The 10520-nt window shown below is 23.8% G+C and overlaps 1 long non-coding RNA gene across 2 annotated transcripts; it reads right to left on the reverse strand.

The window, feature by feature from the left end:
* Positions 1-222: 222 nt before the first annotated feature.
* On the reverse strand, positions 223-4953 carry LOC110268750 (uncharacterized). Of its 2 annotated transcripts, XR_015904760.1 has the most exons (5): positions 4894-4953; positions 4746-4786; positions 2486-2516; positions 1124-1199; positions 223-332 (listed from the first exon to the last, which is right to left on the reverse strand). It is a non-coding gene; the product is annotated as an uncharacterized LOC110268750 (long non-coding RNA). The 2 variants fall into 2 exon arrangements; XR_015904759.1 differs by lacking the exon at positions 223-332 and having other exon boundaries at positions 1090-1199.
* Between the last annotated feature and the right edge of the window lie 5567 nt (positions 4954-10520).

The raw sequence follows: 10520 nt of genomic DNA on the forward strand, positions 1-10520 counted from the left end.
TAATCATATCCGATCAGATCTGCATTCACCCCTACTCATTTCTATTAAGATTGTGATCCTTATAGTATTTACAAGTATCAAATAACTCTTATATCTTAAACCAGCTTTTGGAGTTATACTTTTAAAATTTTTTTTGTCTCATTGATAAATGTAACAATCTAGTCCACGCACGTGGAAATATTATTGCTTTGGCACTTTGGGTTTACAATTTTGTTTTTGATGGAAGAACAGAAATTACTTAAACCGCCAAAATATATTCCCCTCTCTATTATGGACATATTTTGATGGGTTGAACGGTTTTTGTCATTCTATTAAGAATTACATTACGAGACCTGGAATATCAAAATAAATAATATATATTCGTAAACTGGTGGATTAGACCGTTTCAATAAACCAACTAGAATGTGACATACAACTATTAGCGAATACATATTATATTTATACTCTTTTTGTGTCATAATAATTGTTCCATAATGTATAATGTAGAACCATTCATATGTATTTACCTAACATGTTAATTTTAAGAGAAATTATTTATAATATAATATCATAATTTTTTATGTATATCCGAAATATATAGACTTTATTTCTATAGCCCTCATTTTTCTAAATAAAAATGGACTTTGAACACAATGTTAAAAAAAAAAAAAAACACTTTTATATATTGTTCAGACTTCAATCCCAGCATAGGTTATTGGATGCGTGTTAAATACAGAAGCAATTATATGTATTTACATAGCAATTTAAACTATTAGGAGAAATAATTTATTATCCAAAACATACTCAATGTAAGAGAGAAGAAACTCTTAATAATGATAAAAAGAGATATAATTTGATAAATTTTCTCTTATGGAGAAAAACAAACTTTTAATACAATTAATACTCTATGCTTATTTTTTTTCTTAAAATCACATCATTATTAGGAATAAAAAAAAATATTACCTAAATATTTTAAACATTATAAATATTTTAAAATCTTAATTTATAAATAAAACACATATATTATAAAATAAAAATATTTGATAACAAAAAAATATTAACAAAAAACTGTCAAAATTTATCTTATTTAATATTTAATAATTGTTAACCATTAATTCAAGACAACATGTAGTAATTAACTTACCATAAATTGGGTATCTTTCTTAATCTGCTTTGCATATCTGATTTTGTATCTGGCTTTATTATCCCTTATTTGCATCCTGCTTGCAAACAAATATGAATTTTTACAATCACAAAGAACCAGAAAAGAGCTCTATATATATATATATATGTATATATATATATATATATATATATATATAAGTCTACTACTAAGAATAATAAAAAATTAATTTAGACAGCATCATCAAACTTTTTGAAGGGACTTGACAAATATTAGTAACAACCAGAAATTATATCACAACTTATATATTAGCTGCCATAATAATGAAACATACTTAATGTATTATAAATAAGCTTTAATTTTCTTTAATTTTTAAATTAAAATTAATTTATTTTATGTTTATATCCAACCATCCCATTTTCATACCTAAAATTACTAAAGTCACATTTATCTAATTTATAAGCACATTTCACTTTTAAAATATTACACACACTCTTTAATTTGGAATTAAAACTCAAATAACAAACATAATATTTGAATTTGCCATCTCCAATAAAAGCTTTGTGACATACAAAAAAAAATACACATCATCAAGTGCCTCATGATGTGCAAAGGAACATTTCAACTGTGTTACTGCATACATCCAAATAATATAAATCAAATCTTCAACTCATAAGTATCATAACAACTATATATTCAAAAACAAAATAATGTTAGGAACTAACATTTTTATTTAATATCAATTAATTTTAAGAAAATTATTTTATTTATTTTAAATTTTAAATTTTAAAAAATAAACTTTAGTTATAAATTTTAAATAATAAATTTTAAATTTTAAATCTTTTAAAAAATAAAATTTTTAAAATAAAAATTTAATATTGACTAACTAAAAATTTATTTTCTAAATTTTTTCATTCAAAAATTAAAAACCAATTCCAATAAGAGAATTGAAGTGAACTACATCAAGATTAAGCTCGGAATATTACAAATAATGCATATATATAACAAATATCACTACAACAAAAGTCACTTTTAATAACAAATTTTTAATAAAAACAACATAATAGTTACTATATATCTTATTTAACTTATGTTTTGCGATAATTATATATTTTTCATTATTATTATATGATATAATGATAAATATATACTTTTTGTAGCTATTAAAAAAGTCTTTACTAAAAATTATATAATTGCTCAAATTTTTTAACGACAAAATATAAGACGAATAAGGTCTAATTTTTTAATAATAATCTACGTAAAATGAAAACTGTTCCAGCCTACAGTGATTTTCATTCTAAAAATACCAAATTAAATAAAAATAAATATGAATCTTGAGGAAAAATAAAAATAAGAAAGAAAATCAAGTTCAATCTAACATACCTCACATTTCCGTTCGGCAAATTCTTCTCTCCTTGAAAGAGATCCCAGAAATTCATCACAGCAAAATTAATTTGATTTAACATTAATAAGAAATGAACAATCAGAACAGCAAAAGAGAGAGGTGAGAATTAAAGAAGAGGAATAGGGTTTAAGGGAGAAAATGAAAGAGAAGCTAAGGAAGGGGAACATGGGTTTTGAATCTAGGGTTGTATCTTAGAATAACGAGAAATAATGATTACCAAGTTCTCATACAAAATAGCATTCTAAATTATTTCTTACACACTAGAAAAATCATTTTTAATAATTATTTATTTTATTTTTAGCAGTAATAAAAATATCGACTAATATATTTATCGAGAATTAGACATTAGTCGACTAATATATTTATCGATAATTATATCATTATCGGATAAATTACAAAAAATATATTCAAATAATTGTCACTGACAAAAATACAATTGAATTTCATTATCAACAAAAATGCCTTTAAATAATTTAAAAATGTAATAAAAATGTCCAACATTAAATATATATTCTCAATAAAATACTTTAGAGATAGAATTTAAATGTGATTTTTTTGCAAACACGATTAAAAAAATGAGATATTTTTATCCTTAAAATTTGGTAATTTTTCGTTAAGAATATATTCTTTTTATTTTTTATCAACAACCAATAAATAATAATTTTAAAAAACCACAAAATATATAATTAGTGAAAAATTAATAAATTTTAAGAATAATAATATCTCATTTTTTTAATTATACTTACAAAAAGTGGCATCAAAATTAAATCTCTAAAACATTTTTTGAAAAATAAATATTTAATGTTGAATATTTTTGTCAAATTTTAAAATTATTTGAGAAAATTTATGTCGATAGAAAATTTGAATGTATTTTTGTCAGCAACAAAATTATTCGAGTATATTTTTAATAATTTACCCTATAATTACCAGCAAAAATTTTTAATGGCCACAGATAATAATAATAATAATAATAATATAATTATCATAAAAATATAAACTAAATAAAACATATAGTTATTATTATGTTATTACCACAAAAATTTGTCAATAAAATAATTTTTGTTGTAGTGTCGCTTTATCGATCGTTTACACATTTTCTTAATTTAGAGAACTCAAACTCACCAAAATCACACCTAGCTTCGGTCTGGCATACTTACCAAAACCAAACTCATAGCATTAAATAATTGATATGATAGGCACTGATTTCAATTTTACCAGTTTGTCATTTTAAAATATAAATCATCAAATGATCAGTCTTATGTTTTTCTATTTTATTTTATTTTAATTTATGTTTTGAAGATTTTGTGTATATATTAATTATGTTAAATTTATATTTAAATTATATTTTAATTTGATACATTTAATTAAAGTATATTAAATTTTATTATAATTGTATTAATTTTTTAAAAAAATTAAAATTTAATATCTATAAATAGCTGTAAATATTCACCTCTTTGCAAAAATAAACGAAAATTCATAATAAAAATAAAACGAAAATAAAAGAAATTTTACTAAATGAAAATTGAAGACGGTAGAGAGATCTCTGCTCCATAAAATTTTATTGTCATCCCTACTTCGAACCTAGTGTGTTCTTGTGGCAGGACTAATCTATTATTGTGTTCTATTTTTTATTTTGAAAACTCAGCTAAATGGCAATTAAAATTAAACGATCACTCAAATTAATTTAAAATTATTTTATTTTATATTCATTAATTATTAGATATTAAATTAAATAAGATAATTTTATATTATCATTTTTCTATCATTACTATATGTTAATTAGTAATAGAATGTTTATTTATTACATTATATATTATATATTGCCTATGGGACCTATTTAATAGACTTATAATATATTCTTATAAACCCAAAAAAGTTATTTCCATTTTCAGTATCATACAACAATTAAGAAGTAGTAAACATGCATGATCACCACACGTAGCCTTAGATTAAAACAAGCTTTCATTATTAACAAGAACTAGTTCAAAATGGCATCAACCCTTATCATGCATCACATTAGCAAAGATGTTCAAAATCTAATAAGCCCATAACATCAATATATATATTCATCAGATTATTACACAATTATATGGAACACATTTCATTTCAATCCAAGAATGAAGTAACTACTATTCTATGGTTTATCAAAGTCTACATGTACATTAATATTTACTATTCCGAATAAACTTTCAAAACTAAATGATAAATATTGAAAGATATATAGTAGGACATACTTACTTGTATACATTCATGTAAACAGCTCCTTCTACCAAAGCAACCTATTATGATGAAATCAGCATATTATCAGAAATACAAGCTAAGACAAATTAAATTAAAGACATATGTATGTAGGGTGTGATATATACGGTTAGTTTGTACTTTGTACCTTTTATTAACTTCTGAATGAGTTTCTTATATGCACCATTGTCCATAGTGGAAATTCTTAACATGTATAACTTGAAAGAAAACTCTCATATATCACTCAAGTGGTAATTTAATTGGGATATAATCACATACTTAATTAATATGTACTAGGAACAACGAATGTGAAATCAATTGATCAGATTAAGGTACATGCATTATTTGTGCACTATTCATCAACTAATTCGATTGAATTAATAACAAGTTGGAATATAATTAATGATCCATATATAATTAGAGGCGCAGCCTCTCCTTATTTATGTCTAGATACATTATTATGTATCAATGGATTAATTAGGTTTTGATTTCATCTTAAAAGAAACAAAATTGGCATTAAAAAACTTAAGGGTCTACGTAATAGGCCTGAAAAAAGCTTAATTAGGGATGAAAGACTGAAAGTTGTTAATTAATTCCATGTACCATGAATGTATCAAATTCAAATAGTCTTATTATTGAACTTAGTGATATAAACTTGTAGCTAGGTTGTATTCGTTGAATTGATCTCTTGCATAACTCAAATACATTAATAATAAATTACATGTTGGTCTATTCAACCACTTTCAACTTTCAAGTGGCAATTATTGATTAATAATTCAAGCTAATCAACATGCTATATATATATTATTATTGAAAGGATTTAAATAAACAACAAAGTACTTAACATGGTAGTTTCTGCGGCGTAAAATCCAAGGATCATGGATTTATGAACATCTGAAAATTTTATATATGCAACTTGCGTTGGTTCATTGTAATTTTGTATGCATATTATCATTTCTAATGTTTAAAATAGGTGCAATGTGCATGTATCAACCTGTGTCTGAACTCTGAATTATTTCATTGTGGGCCTAACTTGACCTATTACAAATTTTGGTTGTCCTAGGTTTCCTTTCTTAGCTTTACAACTTTGATGTGATTTTAATTTTAATTTATTGGTACGATCCTTTTTTTTAAGCATATAGTTGAGCGGAAATGTTCTTGGATTTAAAATTGATTATTCTTTAAAGAAGCATGTATTTGTTCACTTTTTAATAAATGTGAACAATTAGAAATTGTGGTCAACATTATCTTAAAAGATTCAAATTCCTCTACCAAAAGGGAAAAAAAAAAGCTAGCTTTTTCCTAATATTATTTAAGCTTTTGTAAAATTTATAACTAATTAATAAATATTTTTGAAAATATTTTCTTAACATTTTATTAAAAAATCGTCACTAGTAATTAATACTTTCTCAATTCACTTATAATTGCCTTTTATTTAAATGAAAAATAATTATATTATTATGTAATCACTTTTTTCAAAAATTTAAATTAATAGAAGAATATACATGAATAATTATATCTCTAACACACGGCGCACACCACTTCACGCAAGAGTCTCTTTTTAGATTTGCTTAAATTTTTGCATAGGTTTTCTTTCTTTTATTTATCTTACGTTAAAATTTTTTTTCCTTAGAGTCATCAAGGATCGAATTATAAATCTTTAGATCATAGAAGCTCTGAAATCATCTCATGTATATATCACTTCTCTTAAAAACTTAAGTTAACAAGATGGAGACATATGAATTGTTATATCTTTAACATATATTATAGATATATTAAAAGAGACTTTAACGAATTTTGGTTGGCCATGTGGTCAGTTCACTCGTCCGGTTTAGCAAGAGCCAGGAGTTTGAATCTCGCTTGTACATATAGCAATCCATTGTCCAATGACGAACCTTAAATAAATCCAAATCTGCAGCAGATTAATTCTTAACCTATTAAGTTGAGAAATACCATAAAAAAATTAATTAGTATCTTTAAATTTAAACTTATTTTTATTAATTCAGTTAAATATAATAAATAATAGCCACAATTAATCAAGAATACATAATTAGTCAATATAGGTTATATATCTTAACATGCTTAACAATAATATATATTTTTAACCTTAAAAATTGTACCAGCTAAGAATATTTTTTTATAAATAATCAGGCAATTAATTACAGTATGCAACCCATGAAAACCTGCTAAATTACAATCACTTGTTTCATTAAGCAAAATTTGGACCACCAAATTTAAAATAGTCAAGGAGGAAAAAAAGAAAAAATAATTGATAACAAAGTTCAATTCATGTAACAGCAATCGCCTTTCTTTGGCATTCATGCATCTAGTAAAAATTAGTAATTAATAATATATGCAAATAGCAAGTTGGAATATAATGTTATTAAGGCATAGTCCAAAGTGGCACCTAGTGGTACATTACTAAATTACAAAGTACAAGTTAATTAATATACTTTACTCTACTTTAAAATGTATAAATGTTTGTGGACACTCCCTCAATTATTATATCGGCTAGATTCATGGATAGTTTGATGGATAACTGACATTATAATAAATTTGAGAGCAAACAGGGAAGCAAGAATAAAATAATGAAAAGTGGGTACTAATCAACAACTATTTGTCTATTTCGCCAAAAGAATTAATAATTACAAGTCTTGACCAAATAAGTTCACTACTACTAGATCCTCTTCTAGATTATTGAAAATAATTAATTATCAATATAAAAAAAAAAAAGCTGTAAATTGGTGACACTGACACATTACATGCACCTTGTTCAAGTGATCTTACCCTTTTTGACATGTTCATTGTATCCAATTATCAAAAGGATTTTCAGTTAGCAACTTGCAACCTGATGCTAAATTTGCCAACTAGAAATAATTCCCACGTGGGAAATATATTATATTATTAGTGATGAAAAGAGGACAAATAGTCGCCACATAAAACATTGTATGCGGATCATCACCATCGACATCATCACATCATCATCATCATCACATTATTATTATTATTATTATTATTATTATTATTATTATTATTATCACTTAAAGTATTAAACGATATTATTATAAAATAAATTAGTTTTTTTCAAAAACTTTTAAAAAATAAAATTTATTGAAACATAAAATAATCGCAATTTAAATTTTATTTTTGGACTGATTTAGATCTTCACTTTTAAGTAATATATTTCTTTTACAATACATATTAATTGATGGCGGGCTATAAAATTTATCAACACGAATATAGAACATGCAGATACAAAAATTTTATTATTATATATATATATATATATATATTATTTAATATTTAATATTTGTTAGAGAAATCATAATAAAATATATTATTGATAGTAAAATATAAATTAATATTTAAAATATTTAGAATCTTTTTAAATATAAAAAATATTTTTATAGAAATTATAATAATATTTTAATACTTTAATAATATCAAATATAAATTAATATTTTAATTGTTTTTAATATTTTTTCTTATATAAAATATTTAAAAAAATTTTATTTTAGTAAATAATAATATATTATTTTTAAATTTATTTTAAAAATACAGATTAAAAATAAAATTAAAATATGTTGACACATAAAATTAAATATGTTGACACATAATAACATATCTGAAAAAGCAATTTTTTTTTTTTTGCCAAAGGCAAAAGAAGTGGCTTAGCTTAACCTCTTCTATTTTTTAGTAAGATATGTTTAGATCCGAAAAACACTGTTAAATCTATATCATATCCGTATTTCCGTAATGTAAGTAGCCGCCAAACTTTTAATTTTTTTTTTGCAACTTTCGACTTGAATAACCTGATAATGGCCCAAGCCCAAAACACATGAATTTAAAAAGAGAAAAACTCTAATGCTGTTTTGGCAAATCCCTTCTGTGGGACTGCCGGACTGGGACCAAAATATTCTACCTCGGTATGGGTGATTCTTAAAAAAAAAAAAAAACAGTGATAATTAACAGGTTTAATTTATTTTTAATTAAATGAATAAAAAATTAAATATATGTTATTCTTTAAAAAATATTAAAAGGACAAAAAGTTCAATACTTTATTTATAATACTGAATTGTGAAAGAATATAAAATAATATTATAGAATGTCGTTTTTACCCTTTTCTTTCTTCTAGAAAAAATAAAATTGATTCCACTTTCCTTTTATTTTGTTCGATCTTCTTTATGCTCCTTGCAACTTTGAAATTCTTTGGTAAATCTTTCAAGAAGCTGCACATTGAGGACGAAATTCATGGCTGCTAGCTCTATGCAATGCAGACCAACTTGTTGATAATATGCTCTTGTTTCAGAGCGTATTTTACCAATATAAAATTTAACAAGAGGATTTTTTTATTTTTTAAAATACAATTTTGTTACACATCTAAGTATTTTTAACAGCCAACTCTAATCAAATTGATTTAAACTTAACAAAAACCAATTTTATTAGTGAGAGTGTGTAGACACGCTCCAACTCCCATGAGCATCGCACGCTTCTTCTTCTTTCTTCTTCGCCTTCCTTTTTTTTCTTTACAGGTAGTTATTGCATTTTTTTCTTTTCCTCTTCATCATCCTGGTAATTTTTTGCAGCATTATGTATATCTTCTTTTTATTTATTTCTTTTTTCTTCTCTTTTTTTTTTGTTTTTATTTTTGTTAAAAGGTAAAACAAAAAGAATTATAAAAATGTGAGACAAGAAAAGAAGAAGAAGATGATGATAATGAAGAAGAAGATGACAATGAATTTTAAATATGCAGAATTTATTAGAAAATAATACTGAAATTTTTTAATAATAACACCGAAACTTCTTAATTTTGACACCAAAATTTAACTATAAAAATACAGCTTCTTTAAGGAGGAGGAGGAGGAGGAGTTGTTTTAAATTGTTATTCTTATTTTTTGTAAGAGTATTGTTTCTCATATTAGACTTGAATAAACATGTATTACAATCTTATTTAATTGAATGAATCTAAAAAGTAAATTGCATACTAAAATATCACAAGATAGCACCGAAATTACATGACTGAACATGTTTGTACTATATTACAATCTTATTTAGTCGAATGGATGTAGGTTCACATTTATTGGATTGAATTTTTACCAGAAAAAAATACTAAAATTTGTTAATTTTGACACCGAAATATTGTTATAAAAACACAAAAATTTCTTAATTTTGACACCAAAATTTTACTACAAACACAAAAATGTCTGTTTAATGCCTTCTTATACTTCTTATACTTCATTGAGAGCTTCTTTTTTTTCTTTTACTTATTAACTAAAGATAATGAGAAGGAATATTCTAATTTGATGTTTTAAGCTTGCTAAGTAATCATGATGATCAAGATAACGAAGAATAAGGGGAGGAGGAGGAGTTTTGAATTGTTATTTTTACTTTTTTTAGGAACATTGCTTCTCATATTAGACTTGAATGAATATGTATTACAGTCATATTTAATTGAATGAATGTAAAAAGTAAATTGCATACTAAAATATCACAAGATAACACCGAAATTACTTGAATGAACATGTTTGTACTATATTAGAATCTTATTTAGTTGAATGAATGTAAGTTCACATTTATTGGATTGAATTCTGGTCAGAAACAAAAAACATCGAAATTTTTTAAATTTGACACCGAAATTTTTTTATTTTGATACCGAAATTTCTTCATTTTAATACCGAAATTTCTTAATTTTGATATCGAAATATTACTACAAAAATACAAAAATATATTTTTTAATGCTGTATTTTTTATTTCTTATTCTTTTGTTTTCCTATT

The sequence above is a fragment of the Arachis ipaensis genome, chromosome B2 (assembly GCF_059453495.1).
Source record: "Arachis ipaensis isolate K30076 ecotype BB chromosome B2, ASM5945349v1, whole genome shotgun sequence".
Taxonomy (NCBI): Eukaryota; Viridiplantae; Streptophyta; class Magnoliopsida; order Fabales; family Fabaceae; genus Arachis; species Arachis ipaensis.